The 19210-nt window shown below is 45.8% G+C and overlaps 1 non-coding gene across 1 annotated transcript; it reads left to right on the top strand.

Moving 5' to 3' along the window:
- Positions 1-2163: 2163 nt before the first annotated feature.
- Positions 2164-2270, top strand: LOC141624343 (small nucleolar RNA R71). The gene has a single exon (XR_012534149.1). It is a non-coding gene; the product is annotated as a small nucleolar RNA R71 (small nucleolar RNA).
- Positions 2271-19210: the final 16940 nt, after the last annotated feature.

Genomic DNA, 19210 nt, shown 5'->3' with positions numbered 1-19210 from the left:
AGTAAAAAGCTTGGGTTGCCTCCCAAGAAGCGCTGGTTTAACGTCCCGCACGACGTAAGAAGCTAATTGATTCAAGTTTTGTTCTTGAGCTTGCCACCAACCAAGCTCCATGTCATAGCTCCTTAGCATTCCGCAACCATTTGAAATTTTTCAAATAAAATTTCCCTTTCTTCTGTTTGGCACTCTTAGCAATAGTGCCCTTAGCATCGTCACCTACAAAGCAAACAACACCCATATCGTCCTCCAACGGATCCATTAGTAAGGATTCAAGCGTAGTAGAGGCAAGAGAAGAGTCCACAGTGCTAAATAAATAACAAGACTCTTGTAACATTGGGCTTCTAATGGTGTTGTTTTTGCTAAAGGAAACCCGGTCATCACTCACTTCCAATGTCAATCTCCTATTTTTCACATCAATTAGCGCACCCGCGGTGCGTAAAAATGGCCGACCCAATATAATTGGGGTTTGTGAGTCTTCGGCCATATCGAGTATGAAGAAGTCAACGGGTATGAAAAATTTGCCAAATTTGACGGGTACATCTTCTAAGACACCTAAGGGTCGCTTTAAAGAACGGTCCGCCATTTTCAATGTTGTACTTGTGCATTTTAGAGCACCCATGTTAAGTTTTTCACAAAGGGAATAGGGCATGACACTCACACTAGCACATAGGTCGCAAAGGGCCTTATCAATGGTATATGTGCCTATAGTGCAAGGAATAGAATAGCTACTGGGGTCCTTATGTTTCGGGGGAGACTTATTTTAAAAGAGTGCACTACACTCTTCGGTGAAAGCAATGGTCTCAACCTCATTGAAGGATCGCTTCTTTGAGAGGATTTCCTTCATAAACTTTGCGTAGGAGGGGACTTGGGTAAGCAATTCTAAAAATGGGACGGTAACTTGTAAATTCTTACACATTTCCATAAACTTACCGAACTTACCTTCCTTCTTGTGCTTTGCTAGACGATGGGGAAATGGTATTTGAACAACTTCCTTGGGAGGAGCATCCTCCACATCTTTCACTTTCTCTTTGTCATTGGGAACACTCACCATCTTTGAAACGGCATTACCCTCCTTAGCATTAGGAGAGACTTCTTCAACAATCACCTTGTCACTTTTCTCGGGCATAGGGTGCTCAACAACTTTGCCATCAAGCTTGCTCTTCCTTTTTAGCATCAATAAACGGTGGGGAAATGGTACAAGGTCCTTAACAAGAGGCTCTTCACTAACCTTCTTTTTATCATTTCCCCCAAGCTTGGCCTTTTTAACAATCACCTCTTCATCCAAAGTCATGGACGGCCCATCATAGCTAGTACCACTTCTCAAGGAAATAGAATTAACGATTTCATGTGGTTGCTCACCTTGGGGAGGTAGTTGACCGTTCTTTCTTTGAGAGCTAGAAGCGGCTAATTGAGCCACTTGTTGTTCCAACATCTTGACCGCGGCACTATGAGCTTGATCATTCTTTTGAATTTGAGCCAATAATTCCCTTTGCATTTGGATTATCATGCCCTCGAGCTTACCAACTCCTTGGTTGTTCTGTTGGTCATTTTGAGGTGGATTTTGTTGGTAATTGTTTTGTGGGGGCCTTTGTTGATTTTGATAACCCGGTGGAGGGATATACTTTTGTTTTTGAGGAACATAGGCATTTTTGTTGTGGTGGGGGTTGAGGGTTTAGCACATTGTTGCTAGTGTAAGACAAGTTCGGATGGAATTTTAAATTCGGGTTATAAGTGTTGGAAAATGTACCCGGTGGATATGAACTTTGTCTTAGGGCTTGAAAAGCATTTACCTCTTCAATGGGAGCTCGGCAATGAGCGGCATAATGACCCGCTCCTCCACAACCTTCACACACAACGATTTGGCTTGTTGAGGACATAGCATTGACTTGTTGAACGGAATCTCTAGCATCCCTTTCCGCCAATTGTTGTTGAACCAAAGCAATTTGAGCTAGCAAAACGGAGTTGTTAGAGGATTCTTCTTTACCTTTGGATGGCACAACTCGGGAATTGACATATTGGGCATCATGGACCACCATAGATTCGATCGTGGCATGAGCAAGGTCGGTGTCAATTTGATCAAACCGCCCATTATTGGCGGAATCAAGAATCCTTCGGGACTCGGCACAACATCCATTGTAGAATGTTATTGCTAGAAACCAATCATCTAGCCCATGATGTGGGCATTGCCTTTGAAGCTCTTTGTACCTCTCCCATGCTTCATATAAGCTCTCTAGAGCTTGTTGACGGAATCCAGTGATTTGGCTCCTCAAAGTTTGAGTTTTCTTCGCTGGAAAAAACTTTTGATAGAAGGCTAGAGCCAAAGTCTCTCAATTGGTGATTCCCATGGCGGTGCGGTCAAGGCTATTGATCCAAAGCTTGGCCTTGTCCTTCAAAGAGAAAGGGAAAAGTATTTCCCTTATTTAGGCTTCGGTGACGCCCGTTTGACTGATCATGGAGCAATAGTCACAAAAATTTTGCACATGCAAATTGGGATCCTCCAAAGGACTTCCCCCAAATTGCTTCCTCTCCACAAGGCTAATGAAAGCCGGCTTGATCTCGAATTCCGGTGCGGTGATTTGAGTGGTTGTGATTCCGGCTGGAAGCATGGCCGCGGTGGGCTTTGAGTGATCGGAAAGTTTCACTATCTTTTTGGTAGTAGCTGGGGGGAGGAACAGAGCACAGATTTCAGGCAACTGAAAGCTCATCTTCTAACTCTCCCGACCCTGTCCTGGCCGATGCTGGGGGAGACGCTATATCTATACATAGCAGTTACCTCGGCCACGGTCAGTGCCGTAATCATCAGAGAAGAAGACAAGCAGCAACACCCAATCTACTTTATCAGCCATACACTGCTGGCCGCCGAAAGAAACTACCCACTGATCGAAAAAGCAGCCTTTGCTATCGTCGTTGCCGCAAGGAAACTGAAACCTTACTTCGACGCACATCCCGTGACGGTCTTAACCGACCAGCCATTGGAGAAAGCATTGGAAAAATTTGAAAAGTCCGGCAGGCTCATCAAATGGGCAGTAGAGCTATCCAGCCTCGACATTCAATACAAGCCGAGGCCCTCGATAAAGGGGCAGGCACTTGCAGACTTCCTGGCCGAGTGCACATATCAAGAAGAACCAAACCCCGGAGTTTGGGAAGTATACACCGACGGGTCCTCCACGGCGAACAGCTCAGGAGCCGGCATCCTTATCATCAGCCCAAACGGGGACGAGTTTGAGTATGCCTTGATGCGTGTCTTTTATATAAGGTTTTCACCTCATTTTTACACGCATTTCTGCGCTCTTTATGTAGCATCTGGCTACAAATACCCCCGAATATTCTACTTTGGTCCGTTTATTGTAATTTGCAGGAATTGACCGAGGAGGAGCTAAATCGAGCCTTAATTGTCCCAATTGTACGCATTCATGGGAGATAAGGAGCCGGAGCCTAGGAATCTTACACTTGGAGGACGCATGAGCTGAGTAAAGGAAGAAATTCAAGTCCTGACGTGCCTATGTAGCTCGATCGAGTGGTTTACTGCTCGATCGAATGCTTTATACACTCACGACTGGTCGATCGACCAGTTTAAGGAGTCGATCGAGGAAGTTCAGCAAGCAGTGCTCGATCGAGAGGTTGTCCTGTCTCGATCGAGTGATTTGGCGTTCGATCGAGAGATCTTTCTACTCGATCGAGGGGTTTTCGTGTGCTTTTGGTTTATTTCCGCCTAATCTCTTATGGGCTTTTGTAATCAGTCCATAGATTAGGTTTAAGACAATTTTTCAGTATAAGACTGAGGAGGACATCACGTTACTCCTATCTCTTCACTACGTACATTTTCGACTGCTACTCTTGTTACTGTTCTTTGGATTTCTATTCTCTACATTTGTCACTTGGATTCGGTATTATCAATCTGATTTATTTCTTAATCATATTTACTGTTTTAATTCCTTCTATTCTTGCTTTATAATTGTTCAATCAGTCTCTTAATAGTTTGTCATCATGCTTAGTTCTAATTATTCAGTTATTGTAATTGTTAATCCGACGATTATGAGTAGCTAAATTCCTATGCTAAGACTATAGGGGACCCATGATTTGATGGGAGAGTAATCGATTCACTAGGTCAATATCAATATTGTCTTTGTTGTTTAAGTGCTACATATAATTGTAATTGCCTAATTGAGTCGACGCAATTAGACCCTTATTCTTGGTGGACCTTGACCTAGACCGAAAGGTTGGAAGAGGCAGACTAGTAGCGAACAATAGAGTATTGCAGCGAGGGCGAAAGTTAAACTGTTTACACTTTAGGGTGAATTAAGGACCGAAAGGTGACGTTCGCTACCCCTTAGACCGTACTGCATTGACCTGGGACCTAGGTTACTCGACCAGATAATTATGGTGAACCGTTTGTCTTAGCTATTCTCTTTTATCTGTTAAACCCTTCCTTTTTATTTCTCTTTTCCTTATCCTCTAGTTTAGAAATCACATTTTATAAACCCCAAATTGGTTACCTTGACGAACCTAGTTTTAGCGGACAAATTCCTACCTCTCTGTGGATTCGACCCGACTTCCCTAGCTATATTAGTTAGAACCAGTTGGTTATTTTTGACAGGTACGCGACAGACGTGTCAAATTTTGGCGCCGTTGCCGGGGAGGTGGCGCAAATTTTTGTTGCTTTAATTAAGTTTGTCTTCCGTCTCGAGGAATTTATTCCTTGGGACTATCTCATTTTCTGCAAAGTTTTGACCAGTTTTGCAGATAAGCCGTTGTTTTGGAAGTTGTTTGCCAAGATGCCTACGATTACAGAGCATACAGAACCGTGTGGAAGATGTGGTGAAGAAGGGCACGATCTTTATGAATGTACGGCAAGTATAGAGCGCGCCCTTGCTTATAAGAAGTACAAGCAAGGAGTTCCTTTCTCGCAGTTATATGAAGAGATAAAGAGCGTTTCTACCCCTTCTACGCCAATACCACAGCCGGTCTCTCCTTCTTCAAGAGAAGCAATTGCCGAATTGAAATCCATCATGTTGAGTATGTCACGGAATCGATCTTTGTTATATCGGAGTTGAAAGAACAAGTCGCGCGCTTAACACTGCGACATGACCAAGCCAAGACTCCTCCAATTTGCGATCCCGTCAGTGCCATGAATTTTCAAAATGACCTTATTCATGAAGAGGATGAGGTTTTGGCAGCTGATGATGACTCAGATGATGATCTAGACGAGTTCTTGCAGGAAATACTTGCTGCGTGTGCAGTGACCACTCGATCGAGCAACTCATCCTCTCGATCGGGCGGTTCTAATCATCCAGTCACTCGATCGAGTGACAATGGCGGTCGATCGAGAAGTACAGAACCCCAAGTTGGTCGATCGAGTAACTATGCTGAAGAAGACACTCGATCGAGTGTCAAGACGGGTCGATCGAATGAAATTGAAGAAGAAACTGGTCGATCGACCAGTAAAAGTATTCGACCCAGTGCTGTAAGTGGCGGGAATCCCAATATATTATCTAATACCGCCATCGTGTCATCTTCCCCTGCTGTGGAGACGTCACGAATTGATAAGGGTAAAGGAAAGGTTGCAGGACCACTCATCGCTACCAGGGTACCCTTCCCGAGTCGTCTGAAGGACGCAAGGATCGAGCAACAGTATGGTAAGTTTGTGGACATCGTGAAGAACCTTCAGGTAACTGTCCCTTTTTCTGAACTTGTTACTCAGGTACCCACTTACGCTAAGTTTATGAAAGATATCGTGACGCGTAAGAGAAATTTGAGTGAATTTGAGACGATTTCATTTATGGAAGAGTCTAGTAACCTCTTTGTTAAATAAGGCCCCTCCAAAAATGAAAGACCCAGCACTTTTCTATTACCTGTGTCATAGGCAATATGGTTATTGATAAGGCCCTCTGTGATTTAGGTGCCAGTGTCAGTGTCATGCCCCTTCCTGTCTGCAAGAAATTAAAGATGAGTCATTTCAAGGTGACTAACATTACCCTACAGATGGCCGATAGATCTGTTAGGAGACCTTTAGGTGTCTTGGAGGATGTGCCTGTGAAAATAGGCAAGCTTTACATCCCAGTAGATTTCATTGTTTTGGATATAGCTGAGGACACCCGGACCCAAATTATTTTAGGAAGACCGTTCCTTTGTACAGCTGGGGCCGTTATTGATGTTAGACAAGGGCGTCGACTCTTGCATGAGGGGATGACGCTATCACATTCGGTTTGCCCAAAGACTTTAGCCCACCCAATGATAGAGGACACTTGTTATTCGGTCGATATCATTGATGAGTCTATTTATGACTTCCGGTCGGGTTCTTTTATGAGGGACCCACTGGAAGCTCTCATGCTTTTGATGAGTGTGCGGATAGCCCAGGCATGATGGCGACTGCGTTGGATTTGCTTGTTGATGATTTAGATGAGCATGAGGGAGAGCGGTGGAACAAATGATCGGCACTCTTTGCTCCATTGAGGTAAAGGTACCGGAACGTAAGCCTCTCCCTTCTCATCTTAAATATGCCTTTTTAGACGATCTGAGAGCGATATCAGTCATTGTTAGTGCCAAGCTTAGTGATGATCAAATGACCTCTCTGTTAGTCAGTACTTAAGAAAAACAGGAAAGCAATGGGCTATTCAATGGATGATATCACGGGGATTAGTCCCGATATTTGTATGCACGGATAGAGGCGGAGGAGGATCACAAACCTTGCAGAGGGTCGTCAATTTGAACCGGAAGATGCGGGGATGTTGTGATGGCCGAGGTAATGAAGTTCTGGATGCAGGTATTATTTATTCTATAGGTAATTCTAGATGGGTAAGCCCGATGCAGGTAGTCCCGAATAAAGGAGGGACAAATCGTAGTAAAGAATGAGAAGAATGAATTAATACCTACCCGAGTAGTGATTTGGTTGGCGGATGTGCATAGATTACGAGACAATGAATGCCGCCACCAAGAAAGATCACTTTCCCCTTCCTTTTATTGATCAAATGGTAGAAAGGTTAGCTTCTCATAAATTTTTCTCGCTATTTAGATGGGTATTCGAGGTTCTTTCGGATCCCTATCCACCCAGACGATCAGGCCAAGACTACATTTACCTGTCCTAAGGGCGTTTTTGCGTATCGCAGAATGCCTTTTGGTTTGTGCAATGCCCCTGCCACCTTTCAAAGGTGTATGATGGGGATATTTTCAGAGTATATTGAGTCTATCATGGAGGTTTTTATGGATGACTTTAGTGTTTATGGAAGTGATTTTTCTAACTGTCTGTCTAACCTTGAGAAAGTTTTGCAGCGCTGTATTGAGGTTAATCTTGTGCTTTGAATCGGGAGAAGTGCCACTTTATGGTCAACGAGGGAGTTGTCTTAGGGCACTTAGTTTCGATAGGGGATAGAAGTTGACAAAGCAAAGGTGGAAGTGATTCAAAGAATTACCACCTCCCGTTAATGTTAAGGGGGTGAGGAGCTTCCTTGGTCACGCCGGTTTCTGTCGCCGGTTTATCAAGGATTTCTCCAAAATTGCTAAACCACTTACACACTGTTGCTTAAAGATGCCCCTTTTGTGTTTATCGACGCTTGTCTTTCTCGCTTTTAACAGTTAAAGCAGGCCTTAGTCTCCGCGCCGATCATACGGCCCTCCCAACCGGGACTTGCCGTTTGAGATCATGTGTGATGCGAGTGACTATGCACTAGGAGCGGTGCTTGGCCGAGGAAAGACAAAGCCTTGAATGCTATTTACTATGCGAGCCGAACTACGGATGAGGCTCAAGTGAAGTACACTACCACGAGAAGGAGCCGTTAGTCGTAGTTTATGCCTTAGAGAAGTTTCGTACTTATTTAGTTGGGTCGAAGTCACTGTTTTTCGACCATGCAGCTTTGAGGCACCTCCTTGCTAAGAAGGAGGCTAAACCGCGGCTCGAGATGGATACTCCTTCTTCAGAGTTTGACCTGCAGATTAAAGACAAGAAAGGAGCTGAAAACGTTGTAGCTGATCACTTGTCGCGGCTGATGCGACAAGAAGGGGAAGATTCTCTTCCCATTGATGATTCTTTCCCTGACGATTCTTTAATTGTTGTTATATCGTCTATTGTTGACCAGGAACCTTGGTATGCAGATATAGCTAACTTCGTTGTCGGTGGCAAGTCAGCCCCACCTTTCTCATCGCAAAAAAGAAGCGTTTTAGTATAACGCTAAGCGATATTTCCGGATGACCCTTACTTGTTTAAGGAATGCGCAGACGGTCTTCTGAGACGGTGTATTCCGCAGTGGGAGACCAAAATAGTCCTGGAAGGCTGTCACTCCTCTTCATATGGTGGTCACCACGGTCCATCGCGCACCGTGGCTAAGGTACTTCATCCGTTTTTACTTGGCCCTCTTTATTTGCTGACGCCAAGTCTTTTGTTTCAGCTTGTGATGCATGCCAACGATCTGGGAATATTTCGAAGAGACATGAGATGCCACAAAACGGTATCCTGGAGGTTGAGGTTTTCGATGTCTGGGGCATTGATTTCCAAGGACCGTTCCCGTCCAAAAAAGGTAACAGTACATTTTAGTAGTCAGTAGACTATGTGTCAAAATGGGTTGAGGCAATTGCTTCACCTCATTGTGATGGTAAGACCGTGATAAAGATGTTCAAAAAGATCATATTCCCCCATTTTGGTGTCCCTAGGGTCGTCATTAGTGACGGGGGGATGCATTTTAAGGAAAAGAAACTCACTTCCATACTGTCTAGAGTTGGTGTCCAACACCGGCGTGGTTTGGGGTATCATCCCCAAACTAGTGGTCAGGTAGAGGTCTCTAATCGTGAGCTGAAAGAGATCTTGTCTAAGGTAGTTTCTAAATCACGGAAAGACTGGAGTCTTAAGCTAGATGACACGTTATGGGCTTATAGAACTGCCTTTAAGACACCAATTGGTGCATCACCTTATAGGTTAGTTTATGGGAAATCGTGTCACTTACCTGTTGAGCTGGAATGTAAGGCCTGGTGGGCAATTCGTGAGCTTAATTATGATCCTAAATTGTGTGGTCAGAATCGTCTTTTGCAGCTAGATGAATTGGAAGAGTTTAGGCTTAATGCCTCGACGACTCGCGCATTTACAAGGAAAAGACGAAGAGATGGCATGACAAGAGAATCTTACCTCGGGAGTTTCATGTGGGGCGGAAGGTGTTCTTGTTTAATGCCCGTTTGAGACTATTTCCTGGCAAGTCAAGTCCAGGGAGTGGTCCATACACGGTGACGGGTGTTACCAAATTTGGATCCGTGGAGCTTGAAGATTCCGAGGGTCATAGATTCAAGGTGAATGGCCAATATGTGAAGCATTACCAGGAGGCGAGTGAAGCGGACAACCGCGTTGAAGTCTTGCGCTTCGACGAGCTCGACGCGCCGATTACTTGATACCGAAAAGGTCGTGCGGGACCTCTTAAACCAGCTCTCCGGAGGCAGCGGCCGGACGTTTTATTTGTACTTTTGTTGAACTATTTGTTTTTCTTTAGCTTTACGTTAAACATTAGACGCTGCTTTATGAACAATTTTTGTGCTTTCCTTGCTTTTATGCGTTTTTTGCAGGTTAAAGTACTCGATCGAGTGCTTTTGTGTTCGATCGAGCACTTTCGATGCGGGTGCTACTCGATCGAGGATGATGTCCTCGATCGACCGGATCCCTACCCGTGCTTACTCGAACGAGAGGGTTGTCGGTCGATCGAGCCCTTCCAATACACGGTTCACTCGATCGAGCTTCCAGGCGCTCGATCGAGTAGTTATAACCACCAGCTGCTGTTTTACGTCTACAAAGCCACTGTTTGACTTTCTTTGACCTCCCATGTTCATGGTCGGTTTGGGGAGGTCCCGCTATAGGACGTTTTGTAAGTTTTCCGACTCTACTTCTCCTTTTCTTTTCAATTCGCATTTCTTTCCCTATTTTTAGTACAATGAGGGCATTGTACGGTTTGGTTTGGGGAGGTATGCATCCATATCTGTGTCTGCATGTTTCTTGCATTTTTGCTTGTGCGTTTATTTATTTCCGCATGCATTGTTGTTTTAATTAATTCCAAAAAAATCATATAAAAATCATAAAATTCAAAATTTTTCAAAATTTTCATGTTTAATTTGAGTCGAAACGTTCGAACTTGACGCTACTTTGAATCTTTACTTGAGCCTGGCACATTCTTGACATTTAGCTGGCATGATTATGTGCATAATCTACGAGTTGTTGTTTCTCTCTTATCTGAACGAATAGACTTGATTCACTATGTCGGCAAGCTACATTACATTCTGAGGTTAGAGCTTATTAAACTGGGGACATTCATGACCGGTTTCAATTAGGATGTGAGTAGTACTCTCTTTAAGACATGTAACATCAAATGGCATAAGCATGAGTCTAGTCTTCTTAATACCTGTATGCATTCGGTCTGTGGATGGTGACACGTGTTAGGAGAGGCAGTCCCCCTTATTTCATTCTACCCATGAGCCTCACATAGCCAAATTACCTTTTTATCCTATCAACTACTTACTATAATACTTCCTACCCTAGCTAAGCTAGTAACGAGTAGTTCTTGGAATGCTTTATTGCAAAATGGTTATTTCATCTGATTTCAGAAGATGGTGGAAAGATTGAAGGGAAAGAAAGAAAGAAAAAATGTTGAATTGAAAAAAATGGAACGAAAAAAAGTGCGAAAAAGAAAAAGAAAGAAAGCGAAAAAAAAGAGACAGAAAAATTCAAAAAGAAGAAAAAAAAAAGAGAATGCGAATTGCACAATGTTTCACACTCCCATGCCTTATTCATATCTTATGGGGAGTTGACGGCTTTTGGTTTTGTGAGTTTAGTGCATAATTTTGCACCGTTTCATCTTGCTGTTATGAGTACGAAGTTGGGATGCAGTCTATATTTGGATCCGTTGTTGCTAGCCTAGCTATTAACCCCACATATCCAAATTCATTTTAGCCCCTTCTTACCCATTACCTCACTAACCCAAATGTAAGTCCTCGGCACGTGTCTTGGTCATGAGTATGGTTGGAATGCATATGTACGGTTGTAGAGACTTTATTCATGTTAACTGCATGCATGGTCTTATAGGTCGAGTTAGGTGAGTGTCTTGCTTCTTCCTACCTTTCACATATACACTCACCTGTGCTTATTTTTGAGTGACGAGCGACCCGTGAGAGTCCGACATCTTTGAGTCTTGCAAGGTCGACGGTTCAGTAAGCCTGAAACATTAATTTAACTCGTTTGCACTTTTCAGTTGCCACATTGTCATTTTGTTGCATTAAATTGGTTCTAGTGGATGATTTGTAGCTGATGCGTTGGTCCCGTTCTATTGTTCACCCTTAGTTGCATTCATATTTGCTTGGGGACAAGCAGAGGTTTGGTTTGGGGAGATTTGATGCGTGTCTTTTATATAAGGTTTTCACCTCATTTTTACACGCATTTCTGCGCTCTTTATGTAGCATCTGGCTACAAATACCCCCGAATATTCTACTTTGGTCCGTTTATTGTAATTTGCAGGAATTGACCGAGGAGGAGCTAAATCGAGCCTTAATTGTCCCAATTGTACGCATTCATGGGAGATAAGGAGCCGGAGCCTAGGAATCTTACACTTGGAGGACGCATGAGCTGAGTAAAGGAAGAAATTCAAGTCCTGACGTGCCTATGTAGCTCGATCGAGTGGTTTACTGCTCGATCGAATGCTTTATACACTCAAGACTGGTCGATCGACCAGTTTAAGGAGTCGATCGAGGAAGTTCAGCAAGCAGTGCTCGATCGAGAGGTTGTCCTGTCTCGATCGAGTGATTTGGCGTTCGATCGAGAGATCTTTCTACTCGATCGAGGGGTTTTCGTGTGCTTTTGGTTTATTTCCGCCTAATCTCTTATGGGCTTTTGTAATCAGTCCATAGATTAGGTTTAAGACAATTTTTCAAAGATAAGACCGAGGAGGACATCACGTTACTCCTATCTCTTCACTACGTACATTTTCGACTGCTACTCTTGTTACTGTTCTTTGGATTTCTATTCTCTACATTTGTCACTTGGATTCGGTATTATCAATCTGATTTATTTCTTAATCATATTTACTGTTTTAATTCCTTCTATTCTTGCTTTATAATTGTTCAATCAGTCTCTTAATAGTTTGTCATCATGCTTAGTTCTAATTATTCAGTTATTGTAATTGTTAATCCGACGATTATGAGTAGCTAAATTCCTATGCTAAGACTATAGGGGACCCATGATTTGATGGGAGAGTAATCGATTCACTAGGTCAATATCAATACTGTCTTTGTTGTTTAAGTGCTACATATAATTGTAATTGCCTAATTGAGTCGACGCAATTAGACCCTTATTCTTGGTGGACCTTGACCTAGACCGAAAGGTTGGAAGAGGCAGACTAGTAGCGAACAATAGAGTATTGCAGCGAGGGCGAAAGTTAAACTGTTTACACTTTAGGGTGAATTAAGGACCGAAAGGTGACGTTCGCTACCCCTTAGACCGCATCGCATTGACCTGGGACCTAGGTTACTCGACCCGGATAATTATGGTGAACCGTTTGTCTTAGCTATTCTCTTTTATCTGTTAAACCCTTCCTTTTTATTTCTCTTTTCCTTGTCCTCTAGTTTAGAAATCACATTTTATAAACCCCAAATTGGTTACCTTGACGAACCTAGTTTTAGCGGACAAATTCCTACCTCTCTGTGGATTCGACCCGACTTCCCTAGCTATATTAGTTAGAACCAGTTGGTTATTTTTGACAGGTACGCGACAGACGTGTCATGCCTTGAAGTTTACCTTCTCGGCCTCAAACAACGAATCCGAATACGAGGCGGTGATAACTGGAGTCGAGCTAGCTAGAGCTGCCGGAGCGGAACACATTGTGTTGAAGACAGACTCACTATTGGTGACTAACAAAATCAGAGGAGAGTATGAGGCTCGAGACGACGGGATGGTAAGATACCTGGAAAGGGTAAAAGCTGACACCGCTAAATTGAAATCTTTCCAAATCCAATGCATCCCAGTGTCCGAGAACAACCGAGCCAACGCTCTCTCAAAACTTGCCGTTCAACCATCAAGAATGTCACCGGACCGTCTTGGTGAATATCGGAATGCTAAAAGCATCACTGAGACCGTCGGCATGGTGGGCGACATCGAAGCCGAGACGACGTGGATGACTCCGATAATGAAATACAAACTAACAAAAGAGTTACCGGAGGACCGCAGTCTCTCCCAGAAGATAAGAAGGATCGCCGCAAGGTACTTGGTGTTCGAAGGAGAACTATACAGAAGGTCCGTAATAAGACCACTTTTGAAATGTGTCGGCCCGGTACGCGGAGGTCATACTTGACAGAGATTCACGAAGGCATCTGTGGACATCACATGGGGGCAAGAACGCTAGCCCACAAAGCTCTCCGAGCCGGCTACTTCTGGCCCACCATGCTTGAGGATTCCAGAGCTAAGACCAAGAAGTGCAAGAATTGTCAGATGCATGCTCCGGTGATACACGCACCTTCCCGAGACTCCGCAACCAGATTTCTTAGCCCCTACCATTTGCACAAAGTGGGGGATGGATTTATTAGGGCCATTTCCGACGGCCTCCGGAGGAAGGAAGTACCTGATCGTCGCCGTTGACTACTTCACCAAATGGGTCGAAGCTGTCGCGGTACCTGCCAAGACCACGACGGCCGTGAGAAAGGTAATCTGGGAAAACATCATAACTCGTTTTGGGTTACCCCAAGTCATGGTATTTGACCACGGTCGAGAGTTTTGGAGTGACATGGTGATGAACTGGCTAGAAGAGCTTGGTATCAAGTTCACATACTCCTCCGTCTGCCACCCTCAGAGCAACGGGCAGGCGGAAGCAGCTAATAAAACAATCCTAAACGGGCTAAAAAAGAAGGTTGAAGATCTAAAGGGAAGGTGGGGTGATGAACTACCCGCGGCCCGTGGTCCCTTAGAACCACGGAGAAAGAAGCAACGGGGTACAGTCCATTCCACCTAGTCTATGGGTCTGAAGCCGTCCTGCCAATTGAAGCATCGGTGCCGACATTCAGAACGCAAACCTTTAACCCAGTCGAAAATGAGGAAGGCCTGAAAACCTCCCTAGACCTGGTCGAAGAAAGCCGAGACACGGCACGGCTTAACTTGGCAGTGTATCAAAACCGAATAAGAAGAGCATACAACCGTAGGGTCCACAAAAGAGACTTAAAAGTAGGAGATCTAGTCCTAAGAAAGTCGGCCGCCAACAAAAAGGAAACATCCATGGTAAAATGACGGCCAATCGAAGGACCCTACAAAGTGGTTGAAGAAATGAGGCCGGGGACATACCGGCTGACAGACATGGAGGGAGTGCCTTTAATGAGCCATTGGAACACGGACAACCTAAGGAAATATTTTATATAGCGGCGGAGGTGTCCGGGACCGTTGTGGACACCCCAACGTGTGATTATACCTTATAAAAAGTGATCCAAGTTTTCCATCAAAATACTTGTCCCCTCCATAATCATGCCAGAGTAGACGCCGTGGCCAAAGCCGGGCAGTCACTACCGAAGTACAAAAGCGTATGAGCACTGTTGAGACGCAAATCTGACTGCCCCGGCCAATCCGGGAGTGGCAGAGGAAGCGATCAATATGTCTATAGATACGGAAAGCAGTCAAAACGTAAACTCGGTTGCCTCGGCCAAAGCCGAGAGTGACGAGGGAAACGCGACTTGCCAACAGCAGTTGATACTTGCCACAACGACCAACATGCTTAGGAACGTATAAGTACGGTTGAGAAACGCAAATCGGACGCCTCGGCCAGACCGAGAGTGAAAGAGGAAGCGATCAACACGCTCTACGATACTGAACGCCGCCGACCACTGTAACCCCGATTGCCTCGGCCAGACCGAGAGTGACGGGGACACAACGACCGATACTCTAACATGTTCACGGCGGTTGGGAACCGCGCAATCGACGCCTCGGCCAGACCGAGAGTGAAAGAGGAAGCGGCCGACATGCCAACATGTTTACAAACGTTAAGTACAGTTGAGATACGCATTCTAACTGCCTCGGCCAAGCCGAAGGTAAAAACAGAAAAAAAGCGCTCAACTAATAACGAAAGAAGACAACTCAGATAAGAATGAGATAAAGACCTCGGCCAAGCCGGAGGCAAAATGAACAAATTCTTATTGAAATGTTTACAGGTAATACAAAGAAAGAAGTCGACGGCCGTCCCCATAGGGATAGCCTAAACACTACCTACCAAAGTTCAAAAAAGAGAAAGGTACAGCAAAAGGTTACAGACATAAGAATTGAAAGCGCCAAAAAAGATGGCAGGGAGGAAAGGCTCAATAGTTGGCCCCCGAACAGCTGAAACTGTCTGAAGGGCCGGGTGAATCCGGTGACGACCGCCCGTCTCCCTATGCCTGCTTCTGCTCGCCATCAGCAGCAGTAACAGCATCACCATCAGTGGGCGACTCAGAAGCCGACTTGGCAGCTTCAGCTGCCTTCGCCCTCTCAGCTTCCTCCCTGGCCGCCTTCACCTTTTCAGCATGGGCCGCCTTCTCCGCAGCCTCCTCAGCGGCCTTCTTCGCCTCTGCCTCCTCCGCAGCCTTCGCCTCCGCAGCAGCCGCCTTATCATCAAGCAGCTGGTCAAATTTTTGCCACGGGAAGGAGCCTTCAGGAAAGAGCTCTCTGATCACTTCCCTGGTGGCTTCTTCGGCCTGGTCCCTATTGGGCGCACATGTTAGGGATGATGACATTTTGGAGCATCTCAATGTCCTCCTCCCCTGCGGGGCGACGATAGCCCTCGTGTTCCGATGCGCCTTCGCCTGAGCCGTATACAGAGACTTCCATTCTTCCCTCTTATCAACAGCAAAGTCGAAAGCAGCCTAAAGCTTGTCACGCTCCTCCCGCAGCTTAGCGGCATCAGCCTCCGCAGCCTCAACTTTGGCCCTCTCGGCTAGGACCGCCTTGTCAGCTTCCTCCCTAAGCTTTCGCTCAGCAATGAGGTCTTTCTTAGCAGCCTAGAAGTCCTTCGCCGACCTCTCGGCCTCCTTCTTAGAGGCGGCAAGCTCGAGCCTAAGCCGTTCAAGCACAGGGGCAGCTTCAGCCATGGCCTTTTCTTGCTCCATAATATGAGCACCGGCCATGCCACCACTACACCAAAGATCTTGGACAACCTTATGCCCTCCGCCCTAATGCGGGCGGGAAGGCTTCGGGAGGAGGAGACGACGGTTGCATTTTTATCACCCGTCCCACACAGCCGCTTCTCTAATTGCCATTCGTGGGACCGATAGACGGCGGCGGTTGATCTACAAAAAATTCGGACAAAGCATCCATGTCAACATTCATTGACATGCCAGAGAGCCTGTCATCAGGAACGCCTAATGAACCAGCTAAATCTGAGCCACAGGTTAGATCCGTACCAGGCTTGGCCTTCTTGGTTGGAGGGCCCTTTTCTTTACCTACCTCGAATAGCAGCGTGACGGGACTCGGTCTCTTTTCTCTTATTCAAAGAAGAAGGAGCCTCCGCAATGATGACCTCCTCCTCAACATCGATGACCACCGCCGCTTTTGGACCACGAGGATTGAAGGTGAGCCGGAGTTGACGCCGTCGCCGCCATAGACGCGTTGCCTTTGGTTTGCGATGCGGCACGTTCATCGGCAACCTTCGCCTGAGCCGCCGTCACATCCAGTGCCTTCAACTGCTGGTCCATGAGTTCGTTAGGAGCCGGTCTGCGATCACGCGGCAAGGCCTTAGGATGCAAATCAACAATTTTCCCGTCCTCGCCAAGTCCCAACCTCTTGAGGATATCCGCATGATCCGGGGCCAAAACGGTCTGTAAAAGAAACAAAGCAAGAGTTAAACGAAAGAGGATAAACCAAGGCCAAGATACAGAAACATAAAAAGCAAAGATGGGCCTCACACCGACCCCACTCACCCTGCCTGAGGGCCGGTATGAGGCCGACGTGGCAGAGCAGCTCATCCTGAAGAATGATCTGCGTCGGGGGCATCCATCCCTTCGGCGTGCCATCCTTCTCAGCCTCAAACAAACAACTGCATTGCCCGCTTCTCATCCTCATTAAGATAGACCTGGGCGTCCATCTTGAGCTTACTCCGGAGACATATTTGTCGTGCTCTCCTTACTCTCGCACCGCAAATTGACGCGACTTTGGAAGGACCGGCGTGAGATAGTCCTCCGGCACCTCGACGTATACCCACCGCCCCTTCCAGTCCTTACAAGATGTAATTTTGGACACGGTAACGTAACCGGCTATGTCTCGCACGCTTTGTACCACCCCGTGCCACCGGGGTTGATGGCCGAAGATGATGAAGCCGGCGGAACAAGTTAACCGTTGGGGCCTCCCCCTTAAAGAGACAGACCCACACAAAGCCAATTATAGTCCTAATGGCCAACGGGTGCAATTGAGCCACGGCGACATTCATGGCCTTAATGATGGCCAAAACGTATGCATTCGTGAGGAAACCGAGCCCATACTCCAGGTGTCGATGTACACGCCGATCTGACCCTTGGGAGGGCAACAGACACGCTGACCCTCCTCGGGGATAACAATTTTATATCCCCCGCCGAAGGAGTAATGGTCCTCTAAAAGATCGAACCTGAACAACTAGCGAACTTATTCGTCCGAGCACGATCGGGGTTGATCGAACAGCGCGTCGCGTGATCCAAGAGACGCGGCCTCCCCTCATCAGAATGAGCCCTTTCCTCATCATCACCATCATCATCAACATCATCATCATCATCCTCGAAATCCTCCAAATATTTTGGATCAATCTCGAGAGAAAGCGGCTGGGACCCCAACGGTTAACGGGTGACGACAAATGCCTCCTCTTCATCGAGGCGCGACGGGAACCCCGGCGCAGAAGTACTAGGTCCAGCATCAGCAGAAGACATGACAACAAATACTTAATAAATAAAAGTTGAAAAATTTGTTTGTTTACCTTGGAAAAGTGTTACGCCGAGTAACGCTTTGAAGACTAGAGAGAAGTTTCGTCAAAGAAGGCTAGAGAGAAGAAATTTTTTTGAGAAAGTGAATTTTTGGTGGCCAAAATCAGGGGCTAACTGCTCTATTTATAGAGCAAAGCCCATAAAATGGACCAATCAGGGCAAAGCCCATGAAGCGTCAACCAATCAATGCCGAGCCACGTGTCAGACATGCAGCCACGGAATGTCAATCGACATACAGTTACAAATCTTCTTTGACACGCTCCTTGACAGAACGCCAATAGACGTATCTTCTTCAACACGCTCCTTGGTATCTACTTGCCAAACGGCTCGCTGTTCAACCAAGCTTGGCAAAGACCGGGGGGGCAATCAAAAGCACACGGCACTCTCAACCTTGGTCTCGGCCAGCTTCATTTTCTTTTCCACATTTGATATCCATTACACATCTATGTGGAGGGGGGATATGAGACGGCCTGAGCAGAACCAAGCCGAGGAAGAAGAAGCCGGGGAAGAAATTCAACTTGCGCAGAATACGCTCAACACTCATCGAAGGTCCATACCACGGCATAGACTACGCTGGGGGCAAATTGATGGGGCATATTCTCGCACCACGACCGAGTCAACATATTGAGCAAGGTCAAAGACATCCACAACAAGTCAACGTATTAGACACTGACCCTAACCGACGCGGCTGTCGGCTGTCATTGGGTCTCGGTGGTCAATCACCCGGAGACATATCCGCGTACTCATATCCAAGACCCCTCGGCCGGCCTGCCATGGGTCTCTCGGCCGAGGGTAGAACAGTCTTTTCCACTTGCTCTGCCACTTGGCCACTTGTCCACTACGTGACAAAAGGTGAAAGTCTATAAATACTCCACTTCTCTCATTGAGAAAAGGATCGAAAATGTAACTTAAACATCTCTTAATCTGGTATAAACTCCCTTATCTCTCTACAAGATACTTTGCCAAGTAACACACAACTTAATCTCTTTAAGTTTACTGACTTGAGCGTCGGAGTTAGTTCGCTCGGTATCAAGCCGAGCCCTCAGTTTGTTCATTGTTTCAGGAGAGGCCGAAAGGAAGAGTCAAGCAAAGTCATTATTCTACAAGCTTACGTGGTAACAAATCCTGCTCCGGAATTACACCCGGAACAGAACCATATACTGAAGATCTGTAGGAAGATTAGCTAGTATAGGTCATCATTTGGTAATGGTATTTTTAGAACTAATTTTTGAAAAGTAATGTAAGAACCGCGAAATTCTCATTTTGACGTTTATAATTTATTTAACCGTTTAACGACTTTATT

This window comes from Silene latifolia, chromosome X (genome assembly GCF_048544455.1).
Source record: "Silene latifolia isolate original U9 population chromosome X, ASM4854445v1, whole genome shotgun sequence".
NCBI lineage: Eukaryota > Viridiplantae > Streptophyta > Magnoliopsida > Caryophyllales > Caryophyllaceae > Silene > Silene latifolia.
This window is presented reverse-complemented; position numbering and strand designations above follow the sequence as displayed.